Genomic DNA, 7,500 nt, shown 5'->3' on the forward strand with positions numbered 1-7,500 from the left:
GCCTAGCCTAGTACCCATATACAGAGATGGTGCCTTTTTAGGTGTGACAGACTTGGGTATGATACCCCAGTGACAAGATGGGTTACTGTACACATGTACAGTAGGGTAAATCACCTTGATAACAGGTCAGGGCTACATAGTTGGAATCCGACAGTCTGTATTAGGCCTATGTAATTGCAGTGTCAGGCTACTACTATGATACTATAGTATTTTTCCGACTTGTAATCATGTGTTTTATATTATTAAAATAATTTTGTTGGTTTAAACACTTTTCCTCTTCTTCATTCAACAGTTGTGGGAAAGAGCCGATTTTTTTTTTTTTTTTTTGATTGTCAACCAACAAGTGTAAGAAAAACAGGAAATACGGAATTTACAATAATGAAAAAGATTCCTAAGTCATTATAACTAAAAAAAATAATAAAGAAAATGCTTAGGTCATTAAAGAAAATGCTTAGGTCATTATATTACTAAACCAAGGAATTCTGCATAGCATGAAAATGTAGCCTGAATAGTAAGAGGATGCATCGTGACCCAGTATCCCGAAGCTACCAGATAATTATTTGGTCATGGTATTTGCCATCGAAACCCTCCCCTCCCCCCATTTAACCTAACCTAGAGTACCATATGAATCAGAATAAAATTCAAAAATGCATCTTAATCTAAACTTCCCTAACCTAACCTTGCTTGGCTGGGGGCGAGATCACCCCCTTGGGCACACTTATCCTGATCTAGAGAGCCATGAATTAACCTAGTCTAGAGAGCCATAAATTAACCTAGTCTAGAGAGCCATAAATTAATCTAATATAGAGAGCAATAAGTTAACCTTATCTAGAGATCCATAAATTAACCTAATCTAGAGTGCCATAAGTTAACCTAATCTAGAGAGACAAATTAACCTAATCTACAGAGCCATAAATTAACCTAGTGTAGAGAGCCATAAATTAACCTAATCTAGAGAGCCATAAATTAACCAAGTCTAGAGAGCCATAAATTAATCTAATCTAGAGAGCAATAAGTTAACCTAATCTAGGGAGCCATAAATTAACCTAATCTAGAGTGCCATAAGTTAACCTAATCTAGAGAGTCCATAAATTAACCTAATCTAGAGAACCATAAATTAATCTAATCTAGAGAGCCATAAATTAACCTAATCTAGAGAGCCATAAGTTGACCTAATCTAGAGAGCCACAAATTAACCTAGTCTAAAGAGCCATAAATTAACCGTATCTAAAGAGCCATAAGTTAACCTAATGTAGAGAGCCATAAATTAACCTAGTCTAGAGAGCCATGAAAACCGTGTTCCCAAAAAATTGCTACACAATAATTACCCAACACTAACAGGTATTTATTATGTTAACATAATTCAACATGTGTGTTATCAATATTACATCAAATAAAAAAGCTTTAACAAGCGTGTGTGAATAATGCATGCATTACAAGCACTTGTTACCTCCCAGCGTTCAAGAACTTGGAATGCTAATGTATTTTTTATCAAAAAATAAACTATTTATGGAATTATCACCAAAATGCCATCATTCAGTCACTATTTATAAAATTTTATGGTGTTTTTTCGAAACTTTAGTACAATGGTATTACTGGCTATGGTCCACAGATTAGCCTGTGTCATATGTGACAGGCTAATAAGTGACACCCTTATGATACATAGTTAGAAAACATAAGTCTAAACTTTTGTGTTTTATATCAAAAGTTATATACATACTGTTACTTCTAGGAAAAACATGTGGGATTTGTGGCAAGAGCAGTAGTGAAATAATATATGCCAATATACAAGTGGTAAAAGTATATTTCATTTATGTTATCACAAGAGAGAAGAAGAGCATGTAAAACCAATTGGTAACTTAACCTAACTTACCCCAACCTAGCCTAAGCTTGCATATGACATAGCATGCTACCTGGAAGTGTAAGGACCACCACTCCTGTACCTTTTTTCACAATTCAATTTCATTTACCACAAAACGTTCTACATGATTGGTTCTTCTCCCCAGAACCCCCTCATGACCTTCCAAAACAGAACTTGTTAAATGATGATGTACTCAGAAGTGAAACTTACTAGGTATTCAGCATCATATCAGACTAGGAGCCACAGTCTGGTGTTTCCTTTACCCTTAGCCTACATAACCAATCCACATAAGCCTTGAACAATCTGATGAGGGAAATTAGCATTTCTGAACCCACCTGCAACCCTCATTAAAGTTCTACTAGCCCCACGTAGTTCATGAGTTGACAAACTACGTTTGTTATTGTTTATTCACTGATGCTATAATGAGAAATTAATTTGTCATTCAGGCTGCTGTCACATAATAGGCTGGGATGTAGTTCATAGGTGACAAAGTAGGCTATGCACCCCAATGTCAAGCTAGGGTGTGTCTAGCATATGTTAAATAGGGTGAAGGTTGCATTTGACCTTGTAAGATACATAGTCCATATGATAGGCAAGGATTTAGTTTACAGATGACAAAGTGTGCAGTTGTTCATGTGATTTCCTATGCAAAGCAGACTTGTGAAAAACTGGATGGTAGTTGGTGACACCCATGATAGAATAAGCTGTGCACACGAGGCAGGAGAGGGTTTGGTTCTTATGTCAGGCTGGGCAACAAAGCTTAACAGTAGACTGATACTGTATGCTCCCTTAACTTAGTAAATATAACTGCCCCTCACCCTAACCCAAATGGATAAGCTACAGCTTTCTTCATAATTAAGGCACTGTAATCACTTACAAAAGCTTAGGCATGAGTGCATGCAAGTGACAGCTTACATTGCATATTAAACAAAAAGATAAGCCAAAGAGTCCCAGCACTAGGTTACTCTTCAGATGATACTTATTTGGCTGTCCCAATTCAGTTAGGTTAGTTTAAGGATTGGGTGATAAAACTTGTGACCTGTATCAAGGACTTGGCTCATAATCAGCTAGGAGATCGAGAGATAAATTTGTTTCATTAGACCCTGCATAATTTTATTGCTTTGAATGATCTTGCTCATATATTTTTTTTTTTTTTTTTTTTTTTGTAGAAAAAGTCATTCATATTTGTTTTTGCTACCCAGACACGGTTTCCATTTAGTTTCTCAAATATATTTGCCAGGTGTTCTTAAATTATTTTGGACGTGTGGTTATATAAACAAACGGCCAGTGATCACTCAAAATTCACGGGGACCAATCACAGAAGGATAATTCCTATTATCGCCAAAAAGCCTAATCAACCTTAAAAGTGGTGGAGTGTGCATTAGTGCATATTATTATTTGTTGTGTTTTACTTTCATGCAGAGACAAGTTAGATTTATCTTTCAAAGTATTATATGAAACAAGTCGGGAGGCAAAGAAATTGAGATACCTTGAAATATGTACGTGTTAAGGTAGGGTTATTTTGTTTATCATTATTGCAACTCCAATTCCTTGGTGAAATAGGATGTTAAAGTGATCATTTGAAATTACGATAATTATTGTTTTAAACTTATTTCAGGCAATAAGTATCTTTATCGTCGAAGCTTTATTGTTATGACGAAAACAATTGAAAATCTGAAGTTTATACGACAGCATCTTAATTACAGAATTATGTAGTCGACCTGTTGTTGGTAAATTACTGTGCATATATTTTCAATACTGTGTACTGTAAGCTGCTTAAAAACTAAAAGGTTGAGACTTAAATGAGAACGAGACGAGCGAAGTTTGTTTTCTTTGTATATTAATTGTAGTAAGAGAACCTAAAGGCAAAATGTATATCAGAAGGGTAAAATTATTAATAGACATGGCGATGCGTCAGCACATTTTTTTTCTTTCATTTTGCAAGTTCAGAAGGGAAGGGCAATCAGATAACCGTGTTTAATTCATTTCAAAAGGAAGAAAGAAATGATGGGAGGTTGAAATGTGACCAACTACGTAAGAGATGGCAGATTCGCTCGTTGCTTTTGAAATGGATATATACTAGCAGGTATCGGAGTGGTGGGTTATGAGAATATGGGTCTATGGTTAGTGTAGAATCCAATCCAAGCCACGTTTACTTTGCGAAATCCAATTAATACATGTTTTTTCTAATTCACTTGGGATTACAGTAGAATTACGATACACTGTGTAATTAATATAAGCTTAAAGTATTAGCATAAAGTATTTAGCTTGTATTGGAAGTATAATTCGAGTATAACCATTTTGGTTCTAGGCCATTACTTTCTTCAGTAGCGCACTTGTTTTCACCCTAGAACTTTAGGATGTTGGTCTGCTTGCTTCTCTGCAGCGGTGGAAATTTAGTATTTCGGCGATCGAGCAGATTTGAAAAACATCATGAAAATGTGTATCTAAATTCCCCTCTAAACTGTGAGGTCATAATGCTTGCAGACTTGAAATCTTGTCTTGGGATTCTATTTTATTTTATTTTATTTTTTTGTAGATGCAAAGGAATAAATTCGTTAATTTCTCTCTCTCTCTCTCTCTCTCTCTCTCTCTCTCTCTCTCTCTCTCTCTCTCATAGGCTATATAGTAATTTATATATATGTGAGAGAGACGCATGACTTTTTTTCACAAATATTAGTCTACAAATATTCGTTGAATATCGAATTCGCCACTTGTTGGGAATAACTTGACTCAGATTAAATTGTCCATTAATAAGTGCTTGGTCCCCGGCCAAAGATTTGAACCTGGCCCGTTATCCGTTATAACTCTGTTGTGGTGTAGGTTATTCCAAAGGAACTGTGAATTCGACACGAAGCGATATTTGTGAATATATGTAACTTGTATTTAATTACCATACGCCTCTTTTGCGGTATTTATTTTGATATCTAATTTTTCGTGTTTTTTTTTATACAATCGAAGCTGCGTATATTTGCTGCACTGACATCACGCCGACGAGAACTAAGATAATTTAATTTCGGTCGCAAATTTAGGATAATTTGGAACGCCATACCATGGGAATAAATCTGTTATTAGCTACTTGGTCCAAAAGTTTAGCGGAAAGATGCTAAAAGATGCCTTGTGACACCGCTCTAAGTTAGTCTTTAAAGGTGAACTTTCTAGCCCCAACCTCCCCACCCCCCACCCCAATCCTTCTTTCTTGACCCAGCAGACACGATGGTACCCCCCTAAAGCTTGGCGGGCTGGTGGGTTGTTGGGTGGCATGCTGAGAACGATTCACGAACCTAGCAAACACAAGTTGACCAATGCATCGCTAAGATACTGTACCCAGCTTGGCTGGTTGCACGTTCCAAATATGGGTAGTGGGGTTACCACATCCATACGTTTTATACTATATACATAAATATATATATATATATATATATAATATTGTATGTTTATATATATGTATGTATGTGTATACACATAGAGTATATATATATATGTATATATATATATGTATGTTTGTGTATAAGCACATACATAGGCTACATACACTCACATGCACAACTTTTTCCTTTGTCAACCGTGCCTTAAGAGATTGATACTCGTACTCTTTCTGTTGTGTGCTAGGATTTTGGGGTGAGGTTACCAGCCACACACACACACACACACACACACACAACACAAAAACGCACACACAAATACACACACACACATAAGGATATAAAGGAAAACTGAAACTAGGAAGATAAATCATTGAATAGAAAGTTGACACAATGGAGGTCGTTAATTCATGTGGGAATTTGAGGACAGATATGGGCATTTCAGTATGAGTATTTGAGTGTTAGATTCGAGTATTTTAGTGTATATGCAACAGATAATGGTAAGATGAGATGAGTCACAGAACGCAATGCAAGAAAGGATGGCTCTTTCCAAGCTATTGGGAAGAGTTACATTGTCTATGGAAGGCGGGAATCCGTGTGAAGGGATTGTTGAGCCAGCTCATCCCCAATCGGAGTGAAGTGTGGACACTGAATACGGATGAAGGAAAGAAATTTAAAGCTTTCTAGACGAAGCGTGTGCAGAGTGATTATGGTGTAATAACGATTGAAGACTGAAAATGGTGAGACTTGTACAAGTGATAAATAGGTTAAGGTTGGTGAAAGGATGGGTGAGAGTACTTTGAAGTGGTATGTACATGTCGGGAGAATGGATGACGATAAAAAGAGGAACGTGGAGACAAATAATTATAAAGGCTTGGACAGATGTCATGAAAGAGATATGGAAAGAAGGACCTTATTACCCAGAAAACGTGAGAAAGCTTGCAAAATAAAGGTGACCGGCTAAGTGTGTATTGGGGGGGTTTGATCCTCTACCGGTGAACCTTCTGTGAATGTCTACGAATCGACTAATGTTGTGGAAATCTTCTGCATAGGTGGTTCATCCACACACACAAACACACAAACATACTGTGTATATGTATATATGTATATATATATATATATATATATATATATATATATATATATATATATATATATATATATATATAATATATAGAAATATCGTGTACGTATATGGTCTGCAGCATATAGGCTAACAGCGTTGTCAACAAACGAAGTATTGAAAAATTGCGTAGCGAATTGCATGACGTGAGAAATTACATATCAGAAAACAAGCCCTTTTCCAAAAAACTGTATTCCCTTACTTTACTTTTTACTTTCCATTTCATTTTATTTATTTATTTTTTTTATTTTTTTTGGAATTTTCCATTTTCATTTTTTTCTCGCGGCAGACTTTTTAATAGCAAAGTTATTCGTGTATTATTTTATTAAATAGCATTTATAAATGCGTTTCTGTCACATTTTGCAACATATTCCACTGATTAAATAAGTAACTGCTTAAAAATCAAGAGGTCGATTGAACGGCAAGTTGATATTAATTTTTCTTCCGTATGCTAGGTCCGATGAAACGAGAAAGATTAGCCCTTTGGTTTTGGGGGGAAGGGGGGGAGTATGAGTTATTATGGCTGGGGGTGGTAAACAATGTAGAAAGCTGATGAAAATCGAAGGAGGTCCACCTCTTTAAGGTTAAGGGAGAGTGTTGCGTGAGTCTAGAGCAATGAGTATATACAGTAACTCCCAAGCAGTGAAGTATCTACCTGGTAGTTATTTGACTGAAGTTTGTTGCGGTGGGGGATAAAGAAGGACTTTGGGCTAGGAACCTCATCCCAAAATGTTGATTATATTTGAAAATTGGAAGGATAGCATCATCTGTCACTATCCTCTAATATGTTTATATATATATATATATATATATATATATATATATATATATATGTTATATATATATATATATATATATATATAATATATATATATATATATATATATATATATATATATATATATATATATATATGGTAAGATTTGTCACAAATTTTACATGTAGTACCTTTTCCCTTTTCCAACATTAAGCCGTTTCCCTTTTATAAAGATGGCTTCCAAGAAAAGAAAAGGTACCGGTAATGATTACAGCCACATTGAGACAAACTGCAGTTTCATATATGTATACAAAAGGCTCACCAGCAACGAATGGAACATCCCTACACCCCAATTATCCCTTATCTTCCCCACGCTATCTCACTTGCTGGATGT

General features: G+C 35.6%; 1 protein-coding gene across 2 annotated transcripts in view; it reads left to right on the forward strand.

Moving 5' to 3' along the window:
• The window catches only part of REG (proteasome regulator gamma), a 339,216-nt gene that overhangs the window by 485 nt on the left and 331,231 nt on the right, over positions 1-7,500 (forward strand). The gene's annotated exons all lie outside the window — the stretch shown is intronic.

This window comes from Macrobrachium rosenbergii, chromosome 56, assembly GCF_040412425.1.
Source record: "Macrobrachium rosenbergii isolate ZJJX-2024 chromosome 56, ASM4041242v1, whole genome shotgun sequence".
NCBI classification, from domain to species: Eukaryota; Metazoa; Arthropoda; class Malacostraca; order Decapoda; family Palaemonidae; genus Macrobrachium; species Macrobrachium rosenbergii.